Source organism: Microtus oregoni, unplaced genomic scaffold, assembly GCF_018167655.1.
Source record: "Microtus oregoni isolate MIOR12 unplaced genomic scaffold, Mior012 000021F_ref0000039, whole genome shotgun sequence".
NCBI lineage: Eukaryota > Metazoa > Chordata > Mammalia > Rodentia > Cricetidae > Microtus > Microtus oregoni.
In genome coordinates, this window is record NW_024543080.1 from 33,588,735 (window position 1) to 33,605,457 (window position 16,723).

Consider the following 16,723-nt stretch of genomic DNA (forward strand, 5'->3'; position numbering starts at 1 on the left):
TACACTTGACAGAAGATGTTATACAGCACAGCTCAGGTATTTCAAATGGACAGAAATTAGTATCAGAACAGTGTCTCAGGATGAAGTCTCAGTGGAGCTTCCTCTCTAGGACTTTGAGGTCTACAAGATGAATCTAGAAAATTCACTACTGTGGAAAATGAAGACTTAGGTTGGATTGGAGAGGGGAGGCCTGGGCCTTGGTGACTAATTGCTGTAACATTGTCCTTCTGGCGGCTGTGGCAGCTTCATGTTCTCTTTTGACATCATCAAGCGTCGAAGCTCCTGCAGGATGACTTTGATGCTGTGGGAATTCTACCATTTTGCCAGCACTGCTGTGGCTCTTGGGTCCACCACGCCATTTGAACTACTCACACCGCTCATATTGACTTTTGTTACAAATCTTACAGATGGGGGTGCTTCTGGGTATTTAGGCCCACATTCTATTTTAAGGCTGTATATTCGGTTTTCATAAATTGTTCTTGGAGGCCCAATTATCATCCCTGTCCATCTTGTAAGTGTCATGTCTTCTTCGTCCTCTAGACCCCAGCTAACTGTGCCGTCGCCTACTCCTTTCTGGCCTTCTTCCAGCTCTTCCAACAGTAGGAAATTTTCTAAGGACTTTTACTCCCGAGCCTGTGGTGGCTGCCATCTTGCGTCACTGTCACTCGAAGGCCGCTATAATTATATTTTTATGTCAGAAGTGAGGAAGCAGAGTCACCAGAAATTTACAAAAGGCAAAGCGCTAGGTCAGAATTGGGGAAGTGGGACTTGAATCCAATGTCTGTGATCTGAAACCAATTGCTCTAAATATAGTCTGCTCCCACACTTGCAGGCAAAATCATTTTCATTCTTTATCATTTCTTGTATTCACTGAAAATTCTTCATCATTGACCTTGCCGACATCTGTAATTATTTTGTTGTTTAATCTAGCATTCTTTCAGGTATGTCATGCTATGTGCCAAAGTCACTGAATGTCAGTAACTCTATAGTTAACTTTTAATTCAGTAAGACAATTTGGCTTTCCAAAACTTTAGAGAGCTTCTATATCAAAATCACTATAAGAGAAATTTATTTCTCATAGTTTGAAGTACAAATCAAAGTTCATTCAAGGTAGATACTTGACTCATCATTATGTATTCTCACATAAGGGACACAAACACACACACTAGAGAGAGACAGAAAGACAGAGACAGAGAGAGAAAGAAGGAGGGAGGAAGCAAGAGGGAGAGATAGATGCAGAAATAGAGGTATATATGTATATATATAAAGAGAGAATATGAAACTGCATATTTATTTTATATAAGGATATTAGTCTCATACTATGAGTTCTCACATCATGACCTCATTTAAATTTGTTGGCCCCACAAATACTATTCCACTAGTAAGCAGGCTTTTCAACATATGTTTATATGAGGAAATTGTTTACTCAGTCTTGAAGACTATGAAAGCTAGTCAGTAAGGATTCTGATTACAGTTTGATACTGGCTAGATTTCTTTGTTTACAGTGATTCAAGTATGCAGTGTCTCCATCAATAAAGTTGTTTGGTCAAGTTTGGAGAGTAACCAAAAGCAATGACAATTGTCTGTAATGCTTTGAGGTAGGTAGTATATGGGATTGTACTGACAATCAGCTTGACAAGACATTGAATTCAGGATTCTAAGCATGTCAGTCAAGCAATGTATTACTTAGCCAAATTTCCTTCCATCCTTTCCTTGTTTGTTGTCAAATTTTAAAAGACAGTTTCAGGGTAGTTCACTTGCATTGCATGCCAACTGGAGTTATGGTTCCCTATACTACATGGAGGGGAACACTTTAGAAAGTTTTCAGTCTCATACCCATTGCTATTCAGAGACAGGAGGCAGACTGAGGTTTGCTAGTCTCTTGGTCCCCTTCCTCTGTCTCCCTCTTTCTTTCTCCAGGTTATATTATAGTCTTACGAATTTTATCTTATCTCTGATATGCTAGCTAGTAATAGAACCACATTTCTTACATGACACATTGGGACTCCAAATGTTGAAAGCTGTGTAATACCAGGTTTTCTTAACATAGACATCCAAACCAGTATATTCTCTGTTGTGTAACTTTCTGATAGTAAAAGCAAGTCACATATTTGTTCTGCTTCATTGTGAAAGGAAGAACCATGATGGGATGAAGCTGGGAGTTGTAGGAAGGTTGAGATTGTCTTTGGAGAGCAGTTAATGCAATTAGTGTGAGAAATAAAGTGAGTGGCCAAAGAAGACCCTTGAAATCTGGCAACTTCGGGCCTGAGGGCTGAGGAAGAAGGAATGTCGCAGATGTCACAGAGGTATAATCTGAGCAAAGAGCACTCAAGCCACAGGAGAGATGTAGAAGCATAACACACACACATGCTGCAGTTAAAGAAAGGTTAGAAAACAAAACAAACAAAACTGTGGTTAGTAATCTGAGAGGGATGATATGGTGATATTTAAGGATGTGGAGACTTCCCAGGCTTTAAGAATAGACTGCAGAAGATGAGAGAAGGAGGATCTTCCTGATTGTGGGTGATGCCCCCTAGCAGGACTGCTGGCCTGAGAGAAAGGAGGAAAGAATGCTGGCACTGTGCATAGAAGATCTCTGTATGAGCTGGGTGTATCTTCTGGTGCTGTCATGTTATGTGGGCATTAGACTCCAGTTCTTTGCCATTCAACATAAACAGAGCGCCAGCCCCACTGGAACATCTGTGTCTTTGGTACCTTACTTGGAATGTTGAGGTATCTAAGACTTAGTAGCTAACAGCTATCTAGTTTCCTAGATCGTGAGGATCTTCCACTGAAACCCTCAAGCTCTAATTTAGTAATTTCCATGTAGTAAAATTCATGTAATTTATTGATGTTCTTCATCTGGAGAACTCTAAAATGTGACCATACTTTCTTACTACATATTTTATTTAAACTCAAAATTAAAATAAATAGATTCATTTATGTGAACAAACTGTTTTTGTTCAAAGCATGACTTAATCACAAATCATTTATATACCTAGGGAGTGTAATATATTAAATATGTTGAAGGTTTTATAATCCCTTTTCAACTGTGCTCAAAGGAAGACAAAACAGAATTTGGCTCAGAATTCTCACATTTGAAGTCTCTACTTCTATGAAATGTTCTGAATGATTTTGGCACACTGCTGCAAATACATTCAACGTGGTTCTCCATGGTTATTCCATCTGTCCATTTTTTCAAACTTTTCATATATAAGTTCCTATGAAAGTTAAACATTGAAAAGCAAATGAGTTATTATTATTTATTTACTGAAAAGCAAACAAACTGTATTTGAAGAGATGGATTGTTTATAAATGAGCATATATTATACTGATAAAGATAAAAAGCAAGCAAAACAACATTAAAACATTGGTTAATAACACAAAAGAACACATAAAATTACAGAGGACTGTTATCTGCTTCTATTTTTAAACTAAAAACTTTTTTTGCTAGAATAGTCATCAGAAGATTTATTTGATTTTGTGATTTTATTTTTCAATGCTCTCTTGTTAAGGCCAATTAGCATCTGGAACAGTTTAAACACCAAACACATTCCAATCTAATCAGACAGAGATATACACTGAACTCTAAAATAACAAACACAAACTCAAGATGAATTGAGATGAATAAGCATAGAGCCACTTTGAAAAAGACCTTGCAGGATAATAACCTATTAAACCCCTGCTTACATTGCACAGAAGCAATTAATAAAGTCAACAGAGAATTGAAAGGGTTCCCTACAACATCAGAATATAAATCAAATATTGTAGTCATAAAACACTTCATAATATTCCCTTTTGTGGTTTGAGAGCGTGCTTTTATATGGAGGCCAGGCTGACCTGCAACATGCTAAGCATCCCAAACTGGCCTCAACCTCATTATCCTCTTGCATCTCCCTGGAAAGTGCTGGTATTACAGATGTACCCAATCATATTCAAGTAGCTAATAGTCTTACATAAGTTTCATTATTTAAACCTGAGTGAGGTAAGTCAGATGCAGAGACACAATTGGTATGTATTAACTCTTAAGTGGATACTAAGTGTAAACTATCGATAACCAGGCTACAGTCCAAAGAGGCTAGATAACAAGGGGAGCCCAAAGAGGAACCCAGGGACTTCCCTGGTGAGGGAAATAGAAGAAATGTCCTGTGTCAACTGTAGGTGGTGGTGGGGGATGCGGATGGGAACATGAGGGATCAGTTTGGACAGGTTGTGGGCCAGAATGAGGAGAGTAATGAAAGAGATACCTTATTTTCGGCAAGGCATTTCAGGGTTAGGGAGAAGCCAGATTCCAGGGACACTCCCAGGAATCCACAAGATAACCCCAGTTAAGACTCCTAACAATAGTGGAGAGGGTGCTTAAACTGGCCATCTCCTATATTTAGATTAGTAGACTACCCTAATTTTCATTAGAGAGCCTTCATCCAGTAACTGATAGAATCAGATGCAGAGAGACACAGCAGAATAATGGATGTTGAAAGAGGGAGGAGGGATAGTATAGCCAAAGAGGTCAATGTTATGACTAGAGAACCCACAGAGGCAGCTGACTCGAACTCTTGAGAGGTAAGGAGCCTGCATGGGACAGATCTAGGCCCTCTGCATGTGTGTTACAGTTTGTGTAGCTTGGTTTGTTTGTATGATTCCTAGAAGTGAGATTTGGACCTGTTCCTGGCACTTTAGCTGGTTTTGGAGAATTTATGCCTAGCCCAAACTTAATGTAGCCGGAGAAGTTTCTTGGTTCCTCATCACGTTGGTGTGCCATGCTTTGTTGATGCCCATGGGAGGAGGCCAGCGTTTTTCTGAATGGAGACCAAGGAGGAGTGGACTGGGAGTGGGTAGATGGGAGGCGGGAGAAGGAAACAGGAGAAGAGGAGGGAAGCAAACCTTAGGACAGTATGTAAAAATGAATGAAAACTTTAATTAAAAAAATAAATGTTAGTTTTTCCTTTTCAAGAATATATTATTATTATTATTATTATTATTATTATTATTATTATTATTATACAGGGTTTTTTTTGATTCTTTGGGAATTTCATACCATACACCCTAATCCTGCTCAGTTGTCAGTTCTTCTATATTGGCCCCTCACCCCTGTAGCCTTCCTTCCCCCAAAATTTTAAAGCACCATTTATGAAAAACAAAGCAAACAAAGAAAAAAAAAAAGAAAAAAATACTTAACTCCTCCACCTTTCCCACCTCTTCAACACCTCTTCATTCATCTTAGTGGCACTGGGTGTTGTGCTTTCCTGTCGCTTTAAGGGACAAGTCATGCCCACTCCCATTACCTCTGACCGCCATCTTGGCCTCTTCTTTTTCTGCTTCCTTGATGTGTGTGCTTTTTATTATAAGGAAGACCTGGGAATGTTATGGTTTTGGTCCCTTTAAGAGACAAGCCACACCTATTCCCCTCCCCATCCGCTGAGGCAGGCTGATCTTCAGCTTCCGGCTTGAACTCTTTCTCTTTTCCATCTTCCTCTCGGAGAGGCAGATTCACTTCTGCCTCTCTCCCCACTTCTCTGCTTCCCCCCTTCTCTGTCTCTTTCTACTCTTCTCTCTCTCTCTCTCTCTCTCTCTCTCTCTCCCTCTCTCTCTGCCCCCCCCTTCACCCTCCCTCCTCCATAACCCCCTGAATAAACATTCAACCTCACCCTGCATGTCGTGTCTAACCATGTTTCTGATATCTGCCCGCCCGCCATGTGTCTCCCTGCCTGGAACCAGTCACTGCTCTGGGACCAGCAGCCTTCTCTGCCTGGGACTGGCTGCTCCCAGGGCCCGCTGTCTGCCACCACATGGCCCGCCACCACCATTTGGGACCTACAGCATCTCTGCTGCCTACTGCCACTGGGGATCTTGTAGCATTTTTTAAAAAAGAATAACACTGGGGAAACATGTTCATGTCCTAAGTCCATGTTGCTTCTGGAGTCATACTAATCTGGGTTGGCCTATGCTTCCATCAGAGCCATGGTGACCTCCAGGTCTGAATTGCTATTGCCAAGGGCTATATCTGAGTCTGTGGTCCTACTGCAGCTGGGGTCTGTGTTGGTTTCCAAGGCCCATGTGAGGCCCATGTTACCAAAGGGGGGCACAGGAATGATGCATCTTGAAATTCTAAAGGCATGTTGTGAATATTATCATAAATAATTCTCTGTCAATAATTGTTTGTAACTGTAACTTTGCAATTTAATATTTCATATAAACATTTGAAGAAAGAACAATCATTAAAATTATGTTTGGATTTTTAGTTGATCCTATGTCACATTGTTTGAGGGATATCAATTATATATTGTATTTGTTTACAAGATTAGATGACAAATTAAAGGCAGGATACAAAGTGACAAGGCACAAACATAGTAAATGCAAATTGAGAGAACACAACAGAATTCAGAAAGGTTGTAGGGGTAAAAGGCAAAGTAAATCTACAGTAGAATGTGTCCATATTTCAACTTCAAACAAAGAAACTGGATGGTTAATTGTTGAATGTAGAGACATTCCAAATAGCAAAGAAAAGTGCAAACTCAGTTGTGGAATGAGATATGATTCTGATACCATGTCAGCAGAATTCTGAGAGCAGTAAATCTCTCTTTCCTGATGTTTCAACCTTCCCCTCAATAAGAACATCCCTTTCTTTTTATTACATTAACTCCCTTTATGGACCCCCATTGCTGATAGTCTGCTTTTCTATGTACTCACAGGGATTTTGAATTTTGGATGCCAAAATTAAAGGAATATTTAGATACAAAAATAGTACCAAAGAAATAAAATCTATGATACAGTCACTCAATATATACCTTTATTGCTTCCTTATAACTTAAGCTTATTTAATATATAACAAACACAAATAGTACAGATAACACAAATTAAAATTACAAACAATAAAAATTAGTACATGCAGTTTACTATATCTATATTTTATGAAACAGCATAATTATAAATTATGTTCATGTATATAAGAAGTTAAAGTCTCAGAATATTAAAGGAAAGTTCAGAAACCTATTGGTCAAGGCATATATACTCTACCAATTGTGTCTCCATCCTATCTTCTTTCATGAATAAGTTATCCTAATTTCAAAATAAGCTATATGATTTTATTATTTGTAGGAGTTCAAGAGGGCACAGAACAATGTCCATCCACAATTTGTTTCATCAAGTGAAAATGCTTACTACTGGGCAAAACTGCCTTTTATCTCAATTGAAGATCGCCAGACGTGGACAGAATCACTAGAATTGACAGCCTAACTGTTCAGGTCAAGGTAGACTTCTCTTCCTACAGATTTCTTATCCCACAGGATTTTCTAAAGACTGATAAGCCCTGTGCTAAACAGCAAAAGGCAAATATGACCATCAGCAATCATGGAGGACCCTGAGGGGTGGCTCGAGGTAGCCAACCAAGTAAGTTCTCTGCCATTTTTTAATCAATAACTCAAGTAAAATTTTACCTTTTTCAAAGATCTCTGATGCAATTTGACAATTGAGAGGTTTTGTCAGTTTAAAAGGACATCCCCAAACAAATTTCAGTACAACTTTTAAACATGTTTTTTTAAAAAAAGATGTTTTAACATATACAAATGCAAGTTATTAAAATGTATACAAGCAAGTTATAAAGGTATGAGGACAAATACAAGTCATCTAATTTCTCTCTCATGCTGCCTTTCATAATCTTAAAGATTTTTTCATTGTGCAAAATCATCTGTCACAGTAATTATGACATAACTATGCTTCTCTTTATATAATGTATATGTTTAAAACTTAACGTTTTCACAAACTCAAGGAATTCTTGTGAGCTCCAGGGAGCCAAATTGAAGGATCCATATTAAACAGGTCAGATACATCCCTCTCAATTTTCTGGTCCTAAAATTTTTTTATTCCTAAAGTTAAATTTGTTCTCTGTTCTGTCAACACCTTGCCAGGTTCAAGAGACACCAGAGAGTTCCATACCACAAACCCTGCACAGTAGTTAAGTGACGAACTTCCCCAGGATGTGACCAGCACCCAGCTTTCACAGGCTGCCCCGAAGATGATGCCCACAAATAAGCAGGAAGAAGTCTGGAGAATCCTCTGTCCCAATTCCCTCAACCTGCTATGCTTAAATTTCAGCCTTTTTATTATAAGAAAAAGATAGAAATGGTATAATCTGCTAGCCTGATCTATCACCTGGGTATCCTGTCCGTTTAAAAGACAAACCCTGCCCATTCCCAATCCACCCTTCTGCCAAGGCTAGTGGATCTCCTTTATCTTCTCCATCCTGCTCTCTCTTCATGTCATTCTTCTGAAGCAGTAACTACTCTCTCTCTCTCTCTCTCTCTCTCTCTCTCTGCCTCTCTCTCTTCCTGTCTCCTCTCTGGGGAGCCAGAAAAATCATCAGGGAGCATTTTACCCATTAAATCTGGGCCTTTTCTTATTCAGTTTGATTTTGTCTGATTTTGATTGCTGCTTCTGTGGAGAGGCTTATCACAATGCAAAAACTTTTCAGACAGGACAAACAAGAATTTAGAGAGAAATATAAGTCTGTAACTCCTTTTTCTTTTATAAAGAATGACTATAATTATCTCACTTATCTCACAATTTTGAATCTTGATTTCTAAATTAGTTCAGATGTCCTGTGCTGTTATAAAATCTTTTCACTCCTTTAAATGTTTATACAAAGGAAGAGATGGACTTTCTGTTTTGTTTCTTCAACTCCAATGCTTCCATAGACTCTCTTGTGGTGGGTATACAATTTTATACATAGAGTATGTCATTTTTTACATGTGGGATTTTTTTTTGTGAGACAAAAATCTTCAGCTTTTACCAGGTTTGTTTCCATGGATAGTGATGACTTAGATGAGTTGAGAATCCAGAGCTTCATAAGGACTATTAGTGACTGGACATGAGTTTTTAAAGTTTAATTTATTAAATCTAGGACAATTTTTTCTATATATTCAACACACTCCATATCTAGATGTATTATAACGTAAAATGGGAATATCTTAAAAGAAAACAAAATACATTTTTTTTAGTCAAAACACTCTATCAATGTCTTCATGTTAGGAGGGGTTAATACATCGAGATAATTAACCAGATAGACATGGGTGAAAATGTATGTTCTAAAATAATTCTGGTTTACTTCTAACCTCTCCTAGAGTACTGCAGAGAATTGAAGAAGTATGAATTATATTTGTCATAGAAGAACTCTCAGTAACTCCCTGAGTCATTGCCTCAGACCACAAGCAGCTCTGATTGTTGTCCTCCAAAGGCAATGCTAGCTGAGCTCCAGTACCCTGGGTAATGTGAGCCTGGAATGCTGGGTATGTAATTTTTAATGACGCTACTTGTTCTGCTAAGTTTACTGTTAACTAGGTACTTCTAGGATGCTTTGGCCAAATGACCAAAGATTTCACTCTTCTTTTTTGCATTTTTTTCAAGGAACACTTTGGTTTTTTTATATATAAACAGGCATCAAAAGCATAACTATATCCCAATACCACTGGAAATGTTCAGTTATGACTCCTAGGAAGTATATTTAATTATTTTCATTAAATACATTTATATTAATTATTTGAGAATTTCATATTACTTTAATAATATTCATCCCTTTTGTTGCCCTCACTCCACCAAGCTCCTCAGTTCTAATTTCTCATCTTCTCCCAAGACATATTATGACCTTTTTCCATTTTATTAAAAATACATTATTTTATCATCTAATTGATTACACTTTCTCCTCCCTCTATTCTTTCCAGTTCTTCTTCATATCCCCTCCCATCCAGACCCCTTTCTGTATTTTTTTTAGAAAAGAACACATTTCTAAGAGAAGACAATGAAGATTAACAAAATAAAATACAACATGAAAGTTGTAGAAGGCAAACCAATAGAAGGAAAATGAGACTCACTTACTAACACAATAAGGATTGCGTAAAATTACTAAACTAAAAGCGATGATATATGTGCAGAGAACTTAGTGCTGGCCTATGTTGACACTACCCTTGCTGTTTAAGTTACTGAGTTTGTTTCTGCTTTGCTCAGTTGATTTATAAGTCCTTGTTCTTCTTGTGTTCTCCAAACCCTTGGAAACTTTTATTCTTTGCTCCTTTCTGTCTGAGGGCAAGGATTTGGCAGAGATATCCCATTTATTCCTGTGTATTCCAATGTTTCTCTGGGTAATATCTAGCTCTGTATCTCTGCATTTGTTCCCTCCCATCTGCTGACAGAAGAAGCTTTTCTGATGAAGACTGAATATGACACTGATCTGTGAATATGGCATAATATCAATGGAGTCATTTTATTAACACTTGTTTTTTTTTCTTCCACAAATACTATTTCATTATACCCTAGGTCTCTGGGCAATCTAGTCTCTAGTTTTTAGTCACCAAAGTAGTATTAAGTATGGGTTCCATCTTATGGAGAGGATTTTAAGTCAAATCAGATACTGGTTGATTACTCCCACAAGCTTTGTACCACAGCTGTCCTAACATATTTTGTGGGCAGAACAGATTTATAGATATAAGGTTTTGTGGCTGGGGAGGTGTTTATGTTTCTCTTTTGGTAGCCCACAAAGTACCTTTCTGTATAAAAGAAATTAGAACACAGGGGTGACAGTTCTTTGTAGGCACCAGTACAAGTTTCCATGTTCAATGAGTTGTGTGGGTGTAGCCCTTAGCAATTGAGACAGTGCTGTAAGTTTTTGGAGAACAACATTTTGTCTTAGAAACAGTCTGTACTGTTTAGGGATTTCTATAACACTCCTTTGGCCAACAAATCAACTGGATATACCAAGGTCCCAGAAATAGAAGCACATTTGGTGAGAAGTGATGGCCCAGTCTCCCTCAATGTTTGGAGAATTCATTAAGATCACCTTTATGTATATTAAGAAGTTTCCACAGCACTAGGTATCTATTCCACCCCTCTTATGTCCCTCAATTTTAGCCATCCCCACATTTCATCCCTCAACACCATTTCCTCTTCCCATCCCCTCCTGTGTCCTTTGCCCCAATAAACGCAAACAATGTATTCCATTTCACCCCCATGGCAATTAGCTCCACATAATCACTTCCTCTATACCTAACCTCTATGGATCTATGGACTGTAGCTTAGTTATCATTTATTTACTGGCTAATATAAACATATAAGCAAACACATGTCATATTTATATTTCTGGGTCTGGGATACTTCATTGAAAGATTTTATTTTTCTAGTTTCTCCTCCATTTGCCAGCAAATTTATGATGTTATTTTTGATACCTAAGTAATACTCCACTGAATAAAAATACCATAATATATAAATCTATTCGTCTGCTGAGTGACATTTAGATTGTTTCTAATTTCTGGCTATTATTAATAAATTTGCTATGAGCTTGACTGTAACAGTGTCATTGCAGTAGGATGATGCACCCTTTGGGTATATGTTCAAGAAGACTATGGTTCGATATTGAGGTATATTGATTCCTATTCATATCTATTTATTTAACAGAGTTCTGAAAGCATAGACTAAGATTTGAAGTTATGTATCAATTGTTAAAATGTATATATTTAATAATCATACATACTTACTAATTTATTTTAGAAAATACTTTTGAAAGAGTAAAAGAAAAGACAAACAGTCCTAATTAAAGAGTTCCTGAAGAACCAAGTGTATAAAAAGCAACTCTTAATCTACAAAGCTAGATTTCACTTTAACTCCTGTGATTTAAGAGAAAAAATATATTCCATTTGTATGAGGGCTTAAAATTAATATGATTTGCTCAAAATAGATGTCTTTTTAATAATTCAAAAATAAACATAAAAATATCATTGTTTTAAACCTAATTTTGAAGTCATTACTGTTATTAGACATAAGAAAAAATGCCAGAAATATTTATTTAATATCCCATTATGGCAGAATAAACTATGAATTGTCTTATTAGAAATAATCTAATCTTCATGCTTTAAAGGTTTATGTGCATCATTCAAATACAATGTCTTTGATTAGTCTTGAGAAAAATTAAGACAAAATAAGAAAGTGGAAAATAAAATGAAAAGTGAGAACATTTTGTTTTTGAAAATGTAAGTGGTAACTGGATTAAATTCATGGTATGTATAAAAGTTGTTTTGAAAGTGTTATAATAATTTGCATATTGGTATTGAGATAGAATGAACAGATGAAAATATATGTGTAAAATAAGAAGCAAATTTAGAATTTCAGTGGAAATTACTATTGTGGGGGTCAATATCTGTCACCAATAGTACATTCTTATGTCTGAAGAAATAAAGGTAAGCTCTGATTCTGAAAAGGAATCAATACTCTGAAACAAAATTACATGTTAACTAAACAGAAAATAATTGTCTACAATTAAACTTTAATACCAAATTTTTAAATAGGAAAGAAGAAATAAGCATCTTGTTTGACAGAATGTATGCTAGATGTTAATGAGAGATGTTTCTTATGATTTTTTTCTTCTATGAAAAAAAATTTCTTAGTAATTACACTATCTGAAAAACTCTTATACATTGCTATTATTGAAAAACAGTTCATATTTAACCAATAAAATCTGCATATTCTTATTATGTGTCCCAGAAATTCCATCCTTATAGGAAAAACTGTTGCCTGCATCTGTCATTATTCGTGATTTGGAGTATTCACGGTAATTTGTTTACTCTGACTCAAATAGAGGACTTTAGATATTTCTAAAATAAACCAGATAGTCAAGTGTGCTGCCCCATATCCCTTATTCTAACACCTGGAAGGCAGAGTGAGAGGATGCCATGAGTTTGACAGCAGCTTGGTCTTCAGTGGGAGATTCTGTCTTAAACAAACACAAAATAAAAAATATTGATGAATAAAACTTTGGTAGATACAAATTAATATTATATAATAACAAAAATGAATAAATTAAAAACTTATCAGGTGGATCCATTGGATGGATAATGCAAGGCACATAGTATGTACATTATATTCCTATGATTATAAAATTATGAAACATAAAGAGTTATCAATAAAACTGTGAGGTGATCCATAAAAAATAAAAATAAAAATAGTATTTGACAACCCCCACCCAAAAATATTAAAGTACAGTGGTTAGCAGTACAGTTATAGGGAGTATAGTTACATCCAGATGCATTCAGTTGAAATTCACAAAATGAGGAGAGCAAGAGGAACTATAGGAAGGACGGACCTGTAGATGAGCAAAGTATCTGGAGTCTGAACAGTAGTGTGCTCCTTCATGACCTGTATCCTAAGCATTTAGTTCATAATCACAGATGTCACCAGGGCACATTAACACACATGAACACACTTTCTTTGAGTCATGATACATCTCATGACTTTAAAGTGCATTAAAAATATAGTTCCCAATTTATGAACTCACTCAACTGAATATTTCAGGACATAGAGACTAGTTTTTGGCAAAATTTCCTTTCCATATTAGGAAATATTAATCATCTTTGACAAGTTCCATTGAAATTATTGTTTTCATGAATAGTAATAAAACTGGTGAATGACAGTTTTCATTGTCAGACTCAAATGTGAAGGATCATATGGAATTAAGTACTTCCTACATTAATTCAAACTCTTAACCTCTTGTCCTTTGCCTAGGTGTAAGCTCGGGAAGATTGCTGCTCAACTTCTTTGTGTAGCCCCTTTCCCACAGCATTTGCTATTCTAGTTCTTGTTGTCTTACAAGATGCTCACGTCCTCTGCTGTGGACTGTCAGTTTTGCTAGGGAGCTTTTGCTTATATAAGTTAAATTACCTTAAAGCTAAATTACTTTAAATTCCATTAAATTACTTTAAAGTTCCTGTTCAGAAGCCTCTAGGTTCTGTGATTGAAGTGTATGGTGTCTTTGGCAACAGCAATTGCTACTTCTGTGAAGCAACCAAAGCCATCAGGAATAGCTTGCAATGTTTCAGAGTGCTTTGGACAACCCCATCAAACTCAACAAACTGCTTCTCATGATTGGAGGTAGTGTTTTTGTTAGATGGTTGATAGGTCATGGAAAGACTGTTTTCAGTCCAGACGGAAAATTTTCATTTAAGCTATATATTAGTATTTACACTTACTTAAATGTATTACATGTGTTTTTAGGTGGCTAATGGCATGATTCATTTTTATTTTTTGATACAGCCTTACTTATTTTACCATCATGGTTTCCAAATGAGAAAGAAACTAATAGATTGTCCCAGGTATGACACAGTACAGCACAGTAGTGGCACACATAACTTGAAGGTAATCAACAAGGGATGTTGGGAAATAAATTTGATAGTACATGGCCTGCTTCCCAGGAATGGTGAAGTCTTGGATCTTTGAGGACAATATATAATTACTACTTTATTAAGTTAGCATAATCCCTAATATTTAAACATGTGTCCTTATACCGACACTAAAGAGTAGTCTTTATCCTTCATCACAGCAACTTCTCTTACAAACAGGTGGAGATCATTACAGTAAACTAGAACAATTACAAATTAAACCCATATCTAGTGGAACATGCCTTTAATCCCAGCACTTGGGAGGCAGATGCAGGAAGAACTCTTCGAGTACGAGGTCTGTCTGGTCTATAAGAGCTAGCTACATGACAGGCAGGCCTGTTATACAGAAAAAAAACCTTTCAGGAAAAACGAAAAAAAAGGAGAAAGAGAAGGAGGAGGAGGAAGAAGGGGAAGAGGAGGAGGGGGAGGAGGAGAAGGAGAAGGAGAAGGAGAAGGAGAAGGAGAAGGAGAAGAAGAAGAAGAAGAAGAAGAAGAAGAAGAAGAAGAAGAAGAGGAGGAGAAGAAGAAGAAGAAGAGAAGAAGAAGAAGAAGAAGAAGAAGAAGAAGAAGAAGAAGAAGAAGAAGAAGAAGAAAAGTCAGTCCCAACTGATAATCTGCAACTAATACACATGCAGTGCAACTCCTACAACCTGAGGCTCAGGAAGCATTGCAGAAAAGAAACTAGAAAAATTGTAAGAACCAGAGGAACTGAGGAACAGGAAGTTTTCTGAGATAATGTGCAAAGTCTTCCAACATTACTACCTAAATACGAGTTAAAAAAGATCAACAACAAAATTATAGGAGGAAGAGTTTGTTAGGCCTCTATACTACACAAAGAACTATAAGTAACTAAGAAATAATGAAAGTGAAAGAACATATCATTGGTTATTAAGGGTCAAATGGCCAGCCCTGGAAACAAAATCGTCAGTCCTGAAAACATGCATATAAAAGTAACATTACACCGTTCTTACAGGTTTTGTGTGTGTGTGTGTATGCATATACATATATGTATGCAGCAAAAATTAATGGACAGAGAACAAAGAGATCACAAATTCAAAAGAGAAAAAAGGAGGGGTATATGACAGTGGGTAGAGGAAGAAAAGGAAGTGGAAATGTTGCAATTATTATCATGTATAACAAATAATTTTTTAAATATAAAAATTACTTTAAATGCCGTTCTTTTCCAATTGAGTATATGATACTATGGACATCACTCTGAAAATAAACAAATTTGAGGAGGAAATGACTTGTTTAGATGATTGGTTGTAGCTCACCATTGAAAGAGGAAAGGATAGTAATTTAAGGCTAGGTTCTGGAAGAAATAAAACTATATGGTTATTCCAAGGTGACACCCAAACTTGATGTATTTAGTTTGAATGTCTATTTTCTTTTTTATTATAGTGTTCAAATGCATGATATGCCTCTGAGTCTTTTGCTCAAGTTGCTACCCTGATCAGAATAATTAACTTTCTAATGGGTTTTCACTTGTGTGTATAAGTATTACAAAGCATTGTGTATGAAGAGTTAAATAGATCAAATTTTTCAATATAAAATCTGAGAGCAGTAGAAATAGTCTTCTCTAGAATAGAGCACACTCAAGGTTATCAAATCAGCTTTGAAAACATATATGCTCAAGTTAAATTATACTCACAAGCTTGAATTTATGAAAATCTGGTATAGACGTGTGTAACTGTGTGTGAGTGTGTGTGTTAAACAACAAATAAGAAAAAAAGCCATGAAGGAGCAAGAATGGGATACATGGGAAATACATACTGGAGGGAGGAAATTGATGTGGGAAAAAAATCTTAACCTCAAAAATGATAAAAAAAATACAAAAGAGGATTTTTTTTTCTATTTTAACACAGTGCTACAGTTTAATGTTACTACTCAGAATACTGGAAGGTGAAACTTTAAACTATAATGTAGTATTTTCACAAAAATTCTACTGCATTCTTCAAATAATGTTATAAATATGACAAATATATTTTATTTTTATAATGTTTATATTTTATGTATATAATGAACTCATTATATATATTTTTAAATTTTTCTCCTTGAAAATTTTATGACAGATAACTGCTTTAATTCTACCTTGAATAATTCACATTCTTTAATTTAATAAAAGCCATGCAAATGACTCACAAACCATGACCCTTTCTGAATCTTATTTTGGGGTTTTCTTTTCAAAATTTCAAAACAAAGAAAAGCTAAGTAGATAATCAAATATCGATATAAATTGTAGGTTAAATATATATCTATAAAATAGCTAACACCTTTTGAGTATTTTTGCATAAAATGTGTATATACACATATGGGATATACATATGTTCTGTGTACACTATTTTATTTTTAATATATATTACACAACAATTTTTGGGTACTTACAAATATACAAAATTTCACCTAAAAAGTGCTATTTCATAAATAAGATTAAAAAAAAATTCAAAGCAGTAGGTTGTCCTTACCTATGTCAGAATCATATTTTAAAGGACTGTGGCACAGGTGATGCCGGGTAGCCCTCCAGATGA

The 16,723-nt window shown here is 36.0% G+C and overlaps 1 pseudogene; it reads right to left on the minus strand.

The window, feature by feature from the left end:
- Positions 1 to 204: 204 nt before the first annotated feature.
- Positions 205 to 649, minus strand: LOC121460907 (annotated as a pseudogene).
- Between the last annotated feature and the right edge of the window lie 16,074 nt (positions 650 to 16,723).